This window comes from Zootoca vivipara, chromosome 7 (genome assembly GCF_963506605.1).
Source record: "Zootoca vivipara chromosome 7, rZooViv1.1, whole genome shotgun sequence".
Taxonomy (NCBI): domain Eukaryota; kingdom Metazoa; phylum Chordata; class Lepidosauria; order Squamata; family Lacertidae; genus Zootoca; species Zootoca vivipara.
Genome location: NC_083282.1, coordinates 77,344,929 through 77,361,174, shown reverse-complemented (window position 1 = coordinate 77,361,174; position 16,246 = coordinate 77,344,929). Strand labels below are relative to the sequence as shown.

The following is a 16,246-nucleotide window of genomic DNA, read 5'->3' as shown; positions in this document are numbered from 1 at the left end:
TTTAAAAAACGCTCTGAAAACACTCTGAAAAAGCCGTTTTAAAGCTCACAAAGGAAAATTTCACAGAGTTCCGATTTCAGCTTCACACCACCATCTGGTGTCACAATGTTATAAGACATTTATAATGTTCTATTTTTAGTAATGTAGCTGAGTCCTAAAAGCTTGCAAGCCTCTGTATAATTACTTTAGAGTAAGTCTCATTGAGCTGGGTTGGACTTACTTCCAGGAAAACATGGAAAGAAAATCCAGTCATTCTCTGGATCACACAACCTTACCAGGGAGTAAGTTCTATTGAACTCAATGGAAGTTTATTCTGAGTTGACATGCATTGGATTGTCCTGTTAATTACTATAGTTAATGGAGGAGAGTCAAAATATTAAATAGTGATAAATTACCAAACAAACAAACAAATCTCTAGCCACCTTTTAAAAAATCACTAGTGCACTTTTTGCCTTCCGTTGCTAATGTTTTAATGAAGCCAGCCAGCAGCAAGTATATGTAGAATTGTAGAGTTGGAAATCACAGCTAAAAATCTGTGGCTGGTGGCCATCCAACCTCTGGGGTGGGTGCTGAGTACAGCAGAAACAACAAAAACCATGACAGTTGAAAAACCTTCTCATTGTTTTTGTTTTCAAGTTAGGGTTTGTATAATGCTCGTTATACACAAAGTAGACCTCTTGAAATTAATGGGCATGACTAACAGGTTCATTCGTTTCAATGGATCTTCTCTGAGCTTTGAATACAACCCTTAGAATTTTACTTTGCACAGGGCTTCCACGGGCAGGGCTGACTATGTGAATCCCCCCTAAGCATCCTTAGGCCAGCCATTGTCTCTCAGGCCTCCCTATCTACAATATGGAGATAATAAATTAATAGTGACCTACTTTATAGCGTGCTGTGCAAGCATGACTGAAATATGAATGTGAAGTACTTTGAATACTCTTAAAAGGCTACAATGTTGGACTCAAACTGGAGGAGACCTGACTTCCAATCACACATGACCCAGTCACTATGGCCAGACCCTCAAGATGTCCCTATTTTCCAGGAACAGTACAGGATTTTCAGAAGCCATCCCAGTTTCTGATTTTGATCCTGGAATGTCCCAATCTTCCCTAGGACGTCCCTATTTTCACCTGAGAAATGTTGAAGGGTATGTACTGCTATGGATAAAATAGAGGAGAGGCCCACATCACGCACCGCCTTTAGATCATAGGTGGAAAGATGAGGCATAAAGTTAATACTGTGGTAATATATCCCACGATTATACAACCACTGGGCTTTTTTTTTTTGACAACTTGCCAGTTGTTGTTCTCAGTTAATTGGCTCTGAATTAGTGTATTGATTTTCTTCAGTCGTTTTTCTCTCTTCCCTTTAGTCCTGCTCGCATGACATGTCTGTAGATATGAGTGAGCGGATGGGTGGAGATGCAAGAGGCAAGATTGTGCCCTCCTGGCCTCCATGCTTGCATCTGTTCACCAACCAATCTGAGTAGAACCTGTCCATGAAAAAATGGCATCCCTGGAGGCTCTCTCTGTACAGCCGGGATCTCTGGAAAGGCGATGGTCTCAGATGAAATAGTCAAATAACAGTCCAGTAGTTATTACTTTTCCTAAAGCCTTCGAAATGACACTTTGTTCCATAAGCTATTACTGTTTACAAAATAGTCATGTGAGGGCAACTTAGCTTCAAATACGCCAGAGATTGTGCGGACAGAAGAGTTAAACCTTATGATTGGGGATGTGTACATTAAAAACACAACTTGAGCTTTTGTTACAAACACCTTTATTGCACTAAAATGTTTTCAGTGGCAGAGTCAGATGTGTTTCACAACTGAGTAAAGACATCTTTATTTTTAAAGGCACAAAACCTTAGAGGCAGTGTGGTGCACTGGTTGGAGTGTTGAACCTGGACTAGGAAAATCTGGGGTTTGCTCAGACACAAAGCGCACTGGGTGACCTCTGGCCAGTCACTTTCTTCCTCAGTTTAGCCTACCTAACAGGGTCAACTCCATATATGATTACTATATAATAATGGGCCCTGCTATGGGTCTCCTTGGTGTTGGAAATGGGTACCTCAGATGGAGCCTTTTCGTCGGTGACACCCAAGATCTGTAACAGCCTTCCAAAGGATGCCTGCCTGGCTCCATTGCTGCTTGCTTTCAAACAGGCTATTCTCATTGAGTACCACACTTAACTAAGCTAAATATGTCTTCTCAGCAGTGAGCTCCATTGAACTCAATGGGAGTTGCTTTTCAGCAGACATGGTTAGGATAGCACTGCCCATTGTGTTTATGCTGCTGCTGCTTTTTAGTTTAGATGGGTTCTGTGAGGGAGGGGTTCTTTTTATTACTGTATATTTTTTTACTACGATTATTATGTTACTATAAATTGCCTGCATATTTTATAGAAAGGCCAAAATAAATCTCAAGAATAAACAATCTTAACTTAGTTACTGGCATGCAGACTTTGCCTTTGCTGGTTTATAGAGCTCGGTGCCTTTCTCCACAACCACCAAGCAAGGAAACCCAAGAATTGTGTGTGTGTTAAAAACATGCATCATGTATACAGTGCTGGCAAGGGTGACAGAATTTCCTTTTCCTCCTTGGCACCGAATTGAGCTTGCTTTCAGGCAGGCCCATTGCTCAGAGGTAGAGAATTTGATTTTGCATGCCAAAGGTCCCTGGTTCAATCCCTGGCATTTCTAGGTAGGGCTAGGAGAGATCCCTGCCTGAAACCCTGGAGAGCTGCTGCCAGCCAGTGTAGACAGTACTGAGCTAGATGGACCAGTGATTCGACTCAGTATAAGGCAGCATCCCATGCTCTGGATAGCTGCAGCTTTTACACTGGCAATTTATTTATACTTGATTTAAACTGGCCCAGAAGCTGCAGCCAGTGCGGAATGCACTGGCCAGGCTGCTGATGGGGGCAGGCTACCCACAGCATGGGGCCCCTCTGCTAAAGCATCTTCACTGGAAGCCCATATGCTGCCAGGCCAGGTTCAAGGCTGATATACAAAGCCCTGGGCAACCGGATATACCTTATTAACCTCGATACCTTAAGGACAGTCTCAGCCCTTGTATTCCAGTTCAATCATTGAGATCATTTGGAGCAGTATTGCTAGTTGTCCCCGATGTTACAGAGGCCTGGCTACCCTCAATTGGAAATTGAAGATCTAGATCCTATGGAGCACTCTTCCACCAGCAATTTGTCAGGCACCCTCTCCATTAACTTTCAGGCATCTCGTGATGAATAAGCTTTTTATGCCAACAGGCCTATTCTGTTTATTCCCTCCCCCCATCAAAGTTAGCCAGTCATTTTAATGATTACTTTGTATTGATTTTGTTGTATTTAAAAAAATGTTTTATCATATATGTATATTTTCATAGAATCATAGAGTTGGAAGAGACCACAAGGGCCATCCAGTCCAACCCCCTGCCAAGCAGGAAACACCATCAAAGCATTCTTGACATATGGCTGTCAAGCCTCCGCTTAAAGACCTCCGAAGAAGGAGGTCTTTTGTTGTACTCAGCCTCAGTATTTTGCATGAGATGGCAGTACAGAATTATTTTTGCAAACAAACAAACAAACCCAGCCACTTATCTGGGTGGGTTCCTGTTTGGCTCTCCGCTTGGTCCAATACAAAATGCTTCAGTGCAGAGTGCTGCTCTTCACTGTGCCAGCCAGCCAGCCCGTGTGCCCATTTCCAGGTTACTCTATTCCATTCCCACTTCCGAAAAGCAAATCAACATTTGCGCCTACAGTCCTCACTGGGTTTTGGGGAAGGAGAAGTCACCCATTCACCTTAAGGATTTTTCTAAGGTGGCGGTGGAGATTTCATCATTGCAGTTCTGCAGATTTTGTGGTTTCCCATATGCTTGCTGATATCTCCCACTTTTGTGTGTCTGGTACCAATTTGGCTATATAAGCTATGGCACTCACAGCCTGAACATTGAAATAAAGTAAAAAAAAAATTCCTTCCAGCAGCACAGAAGGAATTTTTTTATTTTGTTTCGACTACGTCAGACCAACACGGCTACCTACCTGTAATTGAAATAAAAGGCACTGAACTAGATTATTACCCCCCTCCCTTAGAATTTATTTGTCCTCATTAGAAGTCTCAGCCCAATTCACATGTTTTATAGTTATTCTGGGAATGGGCACATTAGCAAATGCCCTCTGTGCCCCTGTAATCTGCATGAAAAAACAAGGCTTCTGGTTTCTAATGGCTGTAGCAGTGAACCTTTAAATTACAACTGCAAATAGCAATTTAACAGATCTGTAAATTTCTGCATTAAGTAAGTGGAATGTTTAAATCATGTCAGGAGGAAGAGGTTCGTGGTGAAGCTTAATCTCCAGGATAGTCAGATCTTGCTGATGTAAGTGATGGCGCTCAAGATGGGGAAACTGTGCCCAGAGCTCCAGTCTGTTGCTTTAAGAGATGCAGATCAGCAAGTTACGGTGTTTCGTGCCCATCTTGGAGCTTAATCAGCCTGTATTCACAATCTCACTTGCTATAAAACACATGCCAGCAACCTCTGGCCTTCCAGAGGTTGCTGAACCACAACTCCCACCAGTCCCATTAAGCATGACCAATGGCTAAGGATGCTGGGAGTTGTAGTTCAGCAACATCAGGCTGGCCAAGGAAAACCTGCTATAAAACAAGGATGGGGAACCTATGGGCTTCATTTTCGTGGTGCAGCAATAAATCTATTGGCACATTGCAAAGCTGAGCAGGGTCTGGTATGGTTTCAAATTGGATGGGGCAACCGTATGTTGAGATTCCTGCATTGCTAGTTCAGCTTTCTCCAACCTGGTGCCCTTCAGATCCTTGGGGTTACAACTTCCACCAGTGGGTTGTGTGGGGATGATGGAAGTTGTAGTCTGGGACTCTAGAGGTCCAAGGCTGGAGAAGGCAGAGACAGTGATGATTTTGGCAATCCCCTTCCTTGTAAACAGCATGACTAGAGCAGGCATCCCCAAACTCGGCCCTCCCGATGTTTTTGGGACTACAGTTCCCATCACCCCTGACCATTGGTCCTGTTAGCTGGGGATGATGGGACTTGTAGTCCCAAAACATCTGGCGGGCCGAGTTTGGGAATGCCTGGACTAGAGCAAGCTACAGTTTGATACAGAAATCATTAGGATCCAGCCCTGTGTTTGTAAATATGAACAGCTGTCACCTTTTGTACATGAGAAATACCGGTAGCTCGTGAATACAGAACAGAAAGCAAATACTATCCTTTCAATGAAAAAAAGTGGTGCATGTGTTTAAATTGGGTGGTTATAGTTCAGTCTTGTTACCACACAGAGTATTTGTGGGGTGACACTGGGGTGGCTCATATTCAGGTCCACTACTCCAAGCTCAGGGTGGGATGCAGCCGTCAAAACAAAACTTAATAACTAACTAACAGTTTGCTGCCCCCTAATGGTGTGTATGCACACACACACACACACACACACATCTGGAACCCAAGACACACTGCCTCATCTTTCCTAAGGCAAGGCCTGCTATTTGGAGGAACTCCCCCCAACATCATTGCACACACACCCTAAATAAAGTAGTAGAAGATGAAATATAAGGGGGAAAGGAACCAAAAACGCAAAAGGGGGAAATAAGATTGACACTCCTTCACTAAAATGTCTGTTCTGCAGTTACTGCCAGATGACTAGGTACTTATGGGGCTCTCTAATATTCAAGGAAATAGTGAAAAGGCAGAGAATTGGCACAATATTTCTAAAGCTCATGGCTTTCCCCGAGGACACCTGGAAGCTGTCGTTTACCCTACACAGAGCTACAATACCCAGCACCCAGAGCAAATTACAGTTTCCAGGATTCTTTGCAGGAACCCATGTGGTTCAAATGTATGGTGTGGGTGCATTCTGTGTATTTTGTGGAGAAGAGAGAAGCCCCAGAAAGTGTTATGACTCACTGTTGCTTAACAGCGCAATCCTACACGTTTACTCAGAAGTAAACTGAATTCAACGGGATTTCCCCCTGCTGAATTGTATATAGGATCGCAGTCTAACTTGGGAAGAAGAGCAGGATGGGAAACCCGTGGTTCTCAAGAGGTTGTCAGACCCCATCTCCCATCATCCATGACCATAGATCATGTTGGCTGGGGCTGATGGGAATTGGAGTCCAACAACCTCCAGAGCCCCACAGGTTCCTCAACCATGTGAGAGAGGGAGACAGCAAGCCACACTTTGTCAGTGTCGGGTCAAAGAAAAATGTGAAGTGTGAGGGAGGTTCTGTAGAATTTATCCAGTTTATCTTGAGAAAGAAAAATTAGCCAATAGCTCATTATGTTATGGCTATTATGGCTCAGAATGGTTTTTTAAAAACAACAACAACATATGTTATTCCCTGAAATTAATTAGTATTTTTCACTACCCATCTTGGCAGGGAAAAAAACCTTATACTTTGCATAACAAGCAAAATCATAAATAAATGATATGGTGGCAGTCTTTTGAAGCCTGGACCCCAAAAGGATGCCTGCCTTTGCTGCAGACCTCGTTATTAGTGGGGTTACATCTGTCAGGCTTCAGTTTTCTAAGTCACGCTGTGAACAAATTATTTTGTGCCAGCCTTCCTTTGCATGCGGAGAGTGAATGACAATGTCTGTGTTTTAAGATACAAAGACAGGTGCAGGCACAGGTGCAAAAAAAGAGGTGAACAGATGTCCTTAGTCAATTAAGACCTTTTAACAAATACCCATTTTGATGCGCTGGTAAGGAAAATCACCTCTGTGCTGTTGAAGGTTGCAGTGACAACCAAATTAAGAAATCTCAAGACCAGTTTCTCCTATGCCAGCCCTTGAAATAAAATGATATTAAATATGGATGCAGTAAGAAAGGCTCCAACCCTAATATGCACACTTACCTGGGAGAAAGTCTAATTGAATTTAGGCCACAATTGCACCATACATTTAAAGCACTATGATACAATTTTAAACAGTCATGTTTTCCCACAAAGAATTCTGGATGCTGTGGGTTGTTTTTTTTTTACAGGTGCTGAGAGTTGTTAGATCGCTACCCCCCCCCTACCAGAGCTACAGTTCCCAGGGTGGTTTAATAATCAATCCCTTTACACGGGGAACTCTGGCAATTGTAGTTCTGTGAGGGGGATAGAGGCCTCCTAACAATTCTCAGCACCCTTAACAAACTACAGCTCCCAGAATTCTCTGGGGGAAGCCATGATTGTTTAAAGTGACATCATAGTGCTTTAAATGTGTAGCCTAAGTAGACCTTATAGCTGAGGAGACATTGCAGGATTGCAACAGTGGAGGCAGGTCCATTAGGGCAGATGGGATTTAACAGTCAGCCAAGAGAGAGATCTTCCTCATGATCCTTAGTCGGAATGTTGCCCTTGTAGAACTCAGCAGAGTGGAGGTTGTTTACAAAATTAGAATGAGCTGGCTCTGCCTTTTCATTGGCTCTACTGTTGGGTTTCCCTGCTTTCTACCCTACCACTCCCAGCTGCTGCTGGATTGTACTGCGAGTTCAGCCTTTTTTCGGGCACACAATCCCAATGGTAGGAGAGCAGGGATGAGCGCAGTTGCTCTACCCCTGTCCGTCTTCATTGTTGTCATCTGACAACCCATGAGAGGTGACACTGGGGAGCCTCTTGGAAATTCACGGTTCCAAAATATACAGGGAATCTCCACAGCCAGGGACAAAAGGCTTTCCACAGCAGATGAGCAACTTCCCCAGGTTAGAAGGTGATGAAAATGGGAGCAGGAGGTGGTTGGAGCTATCAGGTTCATCCCCATCCCCCCCCTCTCCTGTGTTTAGTTGCACATTGGGTTCATGCCTGAAGAAAGCTTTAAGTAGACGTCAGTGCCCATTGAAACCAATGAGGCTTAAAGCAGGATTAAATTGCCCTACCACTGTCAATGGCACTTAAGTTCATCTAATTTAACATTGCAACCTGGTCATCTTGTGGGGGCAAATCCAATAATCTAATTTACATACTGTGTGAAGAAAGACATGCTTTTGACCGGAATCTGCTTCAATGGATGCCCATGAGCTCTGGTATTATGAGCTACTTGCATAATTGTATATACCTGTACCTCTATCACATCCCCATTACTTATATTTTTTCTAAATTGAAAAAGCCCTCATAGAGGAGTTGCCCCACCCCTTTGATCACTTAGGTTGCCCTTTTCTGAACTTTCCCCATCTCTATGATATCCACTTTCAAGTGCGGAAATAAGAACTGTACACAGTATTCCAAGTGTGGTTGCACGATAGATGTGTACAACAGCGTTATGATACGGGCAATGACTTTCCATCTGGGAGGCATTAGGTATGCTGAGAAAAAGCTTGCCTTATGCAAAGTCCAACTTCCCCAAAGAGTGAAATGCTTCTTAATGAAAGCCTTTCGTTTGACACAGAGCAGCATCCATCGGAGGTCTTTCTGTCTTAATAATCAAACCATGCAACAAATGGGGTCTATAGCCATTTGGAGGTCTGTGGTCTGAACTTAATGTATCCAATTACCAAAAATGCCTCTGCAAAGTTCCTCTTCCCATGCAGGCATGCCTCTGGGTAATTTTTGTAGCTTTGTCTATAAGGTAGTGCTGCCAACATCATTAAATATTTACTTAGAATTACAGTTTGCATTTATTACTTTTCAGCACTCGGCATTAAACTCCCTGAACCACAAGTTCTGTATTATTAGTGACTGAGAAATGCAGAAGGGAGGGCAAATTGGAGAGTAGAAACTCAGCTCTTTCCTCGCATTTCAGAGCAGGGCACCTGCATGCTAGTCCAAAAGAATCACTCTAGGTGTGATTTACAGCAGTGTTCATTGTGAAGTCCTTAGAAGTCTAGTCATTAACCTCAGGACCTAGTTAGCACAATATCCATGGCAATCGAGATACCTTGAGTTCTGTAATCTGTAACTCCCTTGTGGTCAATATATTTTCTATGTAACTATTAGGAACAAACAACTGTTTGAAGGGGAAGGGCCATAACTCAGTTGCTGAGCCTATGCTTTGCATGCAGAAAGTCCAAGGTTAAATTTCTGGCATCTTCAGTTAGAAGGATCGGGTAGAAGGAAGGAGCCCCAGCCTCAGACATTGGAGAGCCACTGCAGGAGTAGACAAATTGGGGGCTATAATCTATGCAGTCAGCTGATTGTCACTGCTTGATGGCTCCATGTGCTGCACTTAGCAATCTCCAGCAATCAGCTGGTTGTTGGTGCTCACAAAGTGTTGTGCAGGGCTATGCAGAAGCCACCATCAACTGGATGGCAGTGCCTGCAAACTCTCCTTTGCCCAGCTGCATCTTTTACTTGCTTCAAACCTGACTTCATGAGCCTAATTTGGCCACAGAGACTGGAGGTCTGTGGGCTAGATGGGCAAATAATCTGACCTTGCTTAAAGCAGGTTACAAAGTGAATTAAATTATCTGCCACTGTAACCTATTGTTTGCTTCAAAGAATTGAAACGTGGACTTGGTCTACACTGCGGTTGTCAACCCAGTAGCTGTGGATACGGGTACACCTATGAAGTCTTTCATTGGCAGGAGGATTGCCAAAGCTTCCAGCTTTGCCTTAGGTGGCAAAGTAGGGTGGGCCTCCCCTTCCCTAGCCCCACTCCCTAGTGCCATGTTGTGATCCCCTCCAAAAGGTTGAACGGAAGGGAATCTGGCCCCCAGCCTGAAAAGGTCCCCTGTCCTTGCTGCAGAACAAACAGTTTTAAATGTCTTGCTCTTTCCAAGAATTCATATACTCTGCAAGCTCCAATATCCTCACCACAGCAAAAGCAGAGGCAGGGAGGTGCAGATTTGCACACAGAGCTGCCTCTGTTGGCGTTCCACAACACTTACAACCCATTATTGCTTTAGATTCATCATCATCAGTGACACTAAGTACAAGGGGCCTCTCTCAGCTTTTCCAAGGAAATGAAACCACAGTGAGGTTGTGTGAATGATGCTGCAAATGCTAAAACATTAGTAAAGCCAGCTCCAGTTAGAACTTCTCTTACCTCCCCCCTCCTGTTTGTCATACTCAGCTGGGCTTCTTTGCTGGTTCTCCACACAGGCCAAAGATATCCTGACATTGATTTAGAAAGGGCAACAAAACCAATAGAAAGCTTTTTCGAATGAATTAGATTGAAACACCTTTTTCATTCTTTAATGGCCTGTATGTTGAAAGAGAAAGAAAGGCTGCATTCCTATCATACATTTAAAGCATGTGGCTTCCCCCCAAATAACCCTGCTCTTTGTTAAGGGGGCTGGGAATTGTAGTTCTGTGAAGGATAAACTACATTTCCCAGGATTCTTTGGGATAGGAGTCATGAGCTTTAAATGTATGGTGTGTTTGCAGCCTGAGGGCAAAGAGAATTGACTGTTGGTTGGCGTGCGACCATGAACCGGTGATTCGCTATCAGCCAAATCTACCTCACAGGGTTATTATGAAGCTAATGTGAGCTACCCTTCCTATATAGGCCACCATAGGAAGAAGGGTGAAATACAAATGCCATTAACAATAATGACAACTGGTCTTTCCAGTGAAAATGCTGCCTAATTTGAGATCAATTTCTACAGCAGCAATCCTAGGTCTTAAAATCCTAATGTAAATTTATTGGGAAGAGGAGTGCAAACAGGGCAGGATCCAGATGGATTTCCTGAGGGAGGCAATTCCTCATTCTGAAGGTCACAGTGATGAAGACCCTCTCAGCTGAGGCAGGATATGCAAAAGGCCTATCTAGCTGATCTAAGTGGAAGGAGAGGAAGCAGGCAGAGGAAAGGTAAGTGTGGATAAGCCCTTAGTCTCAGTGTTGTCCTTGTAGAACTCAACAGGGAGGAGGACAAAACTAGACTTGATTGGCTCTGTCTGTCACTGGCTCTAGTGCCACCTAGTGTTGGGCTCCATGACTGCTGCCCTACTAATCTCAGTGGCCACCAGTTATTGCTGGGAACAACTGATACTTCAGGCTAAGCTAGGCTAGAACACTTCTGGCCAAAGCCTTCTTTAGGAGCAAAATTCACTCTTCCGAACTGGGTTCACTCCGAAACTGTGAGCCAACTTGTCATACAAAGCTGCTTGTGACAAGGATCCTAGAAAATGCCTTGTTTGTGTGTCATCATGAATGAATGCTGTTAATGTGGTATCAAGCACGAGAGGTGTTTAAAAACCGAATTCAATTCCAATTGATGTAGCTTTTTCATTCCACTTACAGATGGGGAAAATTGATTGAAATGGGGAAAACTGATTGAAGAATGGTTCTTGCAAAAGCTGCCTCTCATATGGATTCTGGGATCTATAAATCTGTCAACAGTGGAAAATATCACATAATACTCCCCTTTCCCACCAGCCGTTAGGAAATAATGGAATGGCATAAAATGTGTGATTGAAGCAGGGACGATTCACTGCAAAATATTGGGCATTTTAACAGTTTTCATTCAAGAGGCACCCAAGCACTTTGCTCTCCAGAATAGAGTCATTTAAGTGAGATTAAAATTGCAGGTAGGTTTATTGGTTCATTAGAGAAGAAATCAAAGGAAATTGGATGGTAATAAGTGGGACTGACAATAAAAATGGTACACAGTGGAGTGTTCCTGTTGCAGCAGCCATGTACTCTTTCAGAATACTTCTTTCCATCTCTCCCATTGCCAGGTGGGTGTTTGCATGCCACCCTCCAACAGTCAGTCAGCATTCCTTGAACCCTGAGCATGCTCAGTCCTTGGGGTTCCTCTCTTTAGTCCCCCCTTTTGCACTTCTGTTTGCCTCGGGGTTCCCCTTCCCACAAATCTGCTGATACTTACCCTCTTTGACATGGATGGATGGTATCAGTTTGGCCACATAAGGATCATATACATTATGAATGTCTCTCTCTCTCTCTCTCTCTCTCTCTCTCTCTCTCTCTCTCTCTCTCTCTCACACACACACACACACACACACACACACACACACAGAGAGAGAGAGAGAGAGAGAGAGAGAGAGAGAGAGAATTTCCATGCATGAGCTGTTATGTACTAAGCTTGGATCCTAGAACAATAGGCAAGAAGGATCCTAGAATGCAACAACTGATTGGCTTGCAGGAGAAGACCAATCAAGTTCCAGGAGGGAAGCAAAATCAGCCAATCAGATGGGACTCATTGTTTAAATAATGTATATAAAAGCCTGAGGTTTGGGGGGTATTTCTATCACTGTTTTGAAAGCTGCAATAAAGAGCATGAAGTCACTACAGGACTCCAAGTATATTTCTCTCTCTCTCTCTCTCTCTCTCTCTCTCTCTCTCACACACACACACACACAGGATCCCAAAGGAAAATACACAAATAAATATGCAAGCTTTTGAGCTCATCAGAATTCATCATCAGCCTGGAGGGGGGAGAGGTATTAATTTGTATGCCAAAATGGTCGCTAAGTGGTTTATAAGTATAAAATCGGTTATAAAATCCATGCCTAAACAAAATACAGAAGAAATCCATTCCATCAAAACATTAAAACCCATCCATGAGTAAAATTTACAATAAAAGAGTCCCATTAAAATGGTTGCCCAAATAGGCGTGTATTGAGGAGCCGGCTGAATGCCAATGATGATGGGTCTTTTTCTTATTACAGCACAATACAGGTGCTACCAGTGAAAAAGCCAGCCTCCATGTTACCACAAGCTGATAACCATCAGGCCGTGGCAAAACTAACTGGATTCCATTTGCTGAACGTTTATTAATCATATAATGGTAGAGTTGAAAAAGGGACCCCAGGCATAGCTGCCAAGTTTTCTCGCGAGGAAGCCTATTCAGCATAAGGGAAAATCCCTTTAAAAAAGGGATAACTTGGCAGCTATGACCCCAGGGTCATCTAGTCTCAACCCCCTGCAATGCAGGAATCTCAACTAGATGATACATGACAGATGACCATCCAACCTCTGCTTTAAAACCTAGAAGGAAGGTTGGGAGTCTGGAAGTCTGTTCAGCTCTTTCTTTTTAGCCACCCTGGGGGCACATTCCTTCCTTGCGTGGCCTCTGCTCTGCAATGCCGGCCTCTAGATGGAGCTCGCTCCTTCCCCTCTTCCCCATCTCCCTTCTCCTCCAACTTCTAATCCGCTCGAGCCAAACTCCGCGCAACCAGAATCGCAGGGCGAAGCTGGAGGCTCAGGCTGGACTTGTTGATCTCCGTTAGCAAGAAGCGAGAGAGAGAAAGAAGGAAAGGCGACAAGGAGGGAAGGAGACACACACACACAGGCCCGCGCTCCCTGACTGAGCGGCGGGCGCTTCCTCCCCGCTGGGCCCGGGCCCCGCGCGCGGCGTCGGCGGAGCTGAAGGTGGGGCTTGGGCAAGAAGCGCAGCCGGATCGGCGCGAGGGCCTGCGAGACGCTTGTTGCGACAGGGAGGGGGGCGACTCTCGAGACCCACGGAGACGCCTTGACCCAGGGTGGGGGGAGCTGCTGCCTTCGCTCTCCCCATCCAGCTACGGAAGGGGTTATCCTGGGATTTCGTCCCCGGTGGGGGTTTTCTTTTTCCCCTGCTCGCCCCCCCCCCACCTCTCGCCGCCGCCGCCGCCGAGGATGCCCGCGACGCCTGCCTGCCTGCTGAGCTAGCCCAGAGCAGGATGTAGCGAGCGAGCGAGCGAGCTGGCCGACCGATGCCCTCGCCGCCCCCCGGAACCCCCCGGCGCCTCCTTTCTCCGGGATCGTGGCAAGAGAAGTGAGTGGCGGAATTGGGGGGTGGGGAGGCGGGGACCCAGGGGTGGGGAGAGGGGGAGACGGGGGCAAGCCCTAGGCGGAGTTGGGAGCTAGAGGATCACATCTGCCCGGGGCAGCAGCTCCTGTGTGTGGATGCGCAGGCTGGGCTGGGGAGCTGCACGAGGGTCCTGCTTCTCAAATCGAGGGTTGGGTCCCCGTCGATGAGGGGGGGGATCTGACTCCCCCCCTAAATCCCTTGTAGGATTGTAGTCAGGCGTGGGGAAAGAGAAGGAACCGTTCCTCCTCCTCCTCTTCTTCTCCCGGATTTCTCCCATCTTGTATAAGCAACAGTGTTGCTAGCTCTTTCTACTGGCTGCATTTTTTTTTTAAAAGGCTGTTGTTATGACGACTCCTATTAGTTATTGCTGAGTAGAGGGGGAAATAAATGGAGGAGATGGAAATTCTTTAACACTCCCTCCCATAGAAACCCCACATTCTTTTTTTCTTTCTTTTTTTAAGAGCTGGAAATAAATGTGATGATTGTTCCCACTCAGGTTATAAACTCGGGTTCTCTGTCTCCGCACCATCTCCATCAACAACGTACACACACCGTGGTGTAGTCTTTCTTTCTTGTAGACTTAAATGGAAGAAGTGTGCCAGTCTTTCTTTGAGCTTAATGGCCCCAATTTCCCTGGAGGCATTTGCCCCAAATTCACCAACAGATGTAGCCAACTTAAGCTCAGCAGACTTTGCTTTTCCAAGTATCTTACTTAAATGAATTAAAATAGGTGTGCCGCTCCCCTATTCACTCATTCCACTAGAGACCTTTATAAGGTGAGAGTTTTCCCCCGCTACCCCACCACAATACACCCCCCCACACACTGATGTAATCTGTTCTAGCATGGGGCCATTGCAAGCCCACTAACCCATTCACAGACCACCCTTTGTAAGTGGTGATTTACATTGGGTCACGAAGAGTCGGACACGACTAAACGACTAAACAAAAGATTAGTCTCTGACATATCTGCCTTTCCAGAGCTTACTAGAGAGAGGAGAGAATACGGTAATAGCCATAGATATGGCTTGTTTCACCCATACCCAATGTGAACAGGACTATCAGACTGTGAATGTCATTCAACTTTGCTCCATGCTAGACTTTCTGGATGTAGAACGGTGTGTGATCAGGTGCTGCTGTGTAAACTATTAGTGCCAGCCTGTGCCTCTGATGTCTCTGAGTTAAATTTATAACGGGGACAGATTAGAAGCACATGTGAGGAGACTAGATTAGAAGCATTTCTGTTTCTCCCAATAGCTAAAAAAATAATGGGGGAAAGCCCTCCATGATTCTCTTTTAAAATTCATAGCAGAAGAGAGAAAACTCTTAAAGAGCATGTAGAAGACCTCTTAAAGAGCATGTAGAAGGAAAAAAAGGAAAACCAGTGAATAAAAATTGCACACTACTTTCCCAGTCTTAAAACTTATTAACCTGGAAGGAAGTGCTATTGGTTGAACTAACTTCAAAACATGGGGTTCCTAAATATCCCAGCCTTCATTCATGTATGATTTGAGGAGGGAGTATAAAAAGGCATATGACAATTTGATGTGTAGAGTTTCTTGCAGAATTATAGTGATTTTAATGTCCCCCCTTGTATCCTACCCCATATACAATGTTGTATGTAGCATGTCTTCAGAGAAGAGTTTGTATGAAAGGTTCGTGCTTGGATCACAAAATATGCCTCTTGGTGGGTGTGTACCTGGTTTTCCCATTTATGTCTGGGATTCACCCACTTCTCTAGGGAAAGGTGTTTGGATGTCTCAATTAGCCTTACCAGTTGAAACAGTGGGGCTCAAATGAACACCAGTGGCTGTAGCTTGGGTAGGAGATGATTCTGTACATCAGATTTCCCACTTACTCCCTTTCCAAAATCCAAAAAATTATGGTTGTACAAACTAGGGACATCAAAATTCTCATCATGCCTAGAATCAAGCTGGGACATCTATTTGCATGTTTGTGTGAGAGAGAGAGTGGGGAAGGAATGAAAGGGTGAGGGACATACTGGGCTTATAGCAACAAACTGTTATGTACTGTACATTGCCTTTAAACCACAACATGCAGGTCTCTTTTCTTAAGTAACCAAGTATTTCAGCTTTCACTTGATTGTTCAATGTAACACATACCCAAATGCTTTGATGCATCAGTTTGGGGGAGGGAGTCTACAAATCTAAGTAAAGGTTCAGAAGAAAAGGAGGGTGGGTAGTGGTAATGAGAATACAGAATACATATTACTTCAAGGAGAGCAAAATTAATTACAATGGAAGCTGCTCCAATGAGCTGTCAACTGGGGTTCATGGGGTCTTCCAGATTCCACTACACACCAGTGGGGCATCTTAGTAATTTTAGACTCCAGACTCAATGGACATATGGGGGGTGGGAGACTCTTTAGGTGGTAACTTCAAAAACATGGTAAGCTGCCTGTGAGCCACATAGGGGCCCACATGCTCTCTCTCTCTCTCTTGCTGAGTGGGGACTTGTCCCAGCACCCTAGCCTGACAGCACCACTGCCCCAAACACAAACACTGCAATAGCTCAGTTGGTAGAGCTTGACATCC

General features: G+C 44.7%; 1 protein-coding gene across 1 annotated transcript in view; it reads left to right on the top strand.

Moving 5' to 3' along the window:
• The first annotated feature begins 13,039 nt into the window (after positions 1-13,039).
• The window catches only part of KCNB1 (potassium voltage-gated channel subfamily B member 1), a 194,131-nt gene continuing 190,924 nt past the window's right edge, over positions 13,040-16,246 (top strand). Inside the window, exon 1 of the mRNA XM_035123028.2 lies at positions 13,040-13,658. The gene's annotated coding sequence lies outside the window, so the exon portion shown is untranslated. The remainder of the gene's footprint in view (positions 13,659-16,246) is intronic.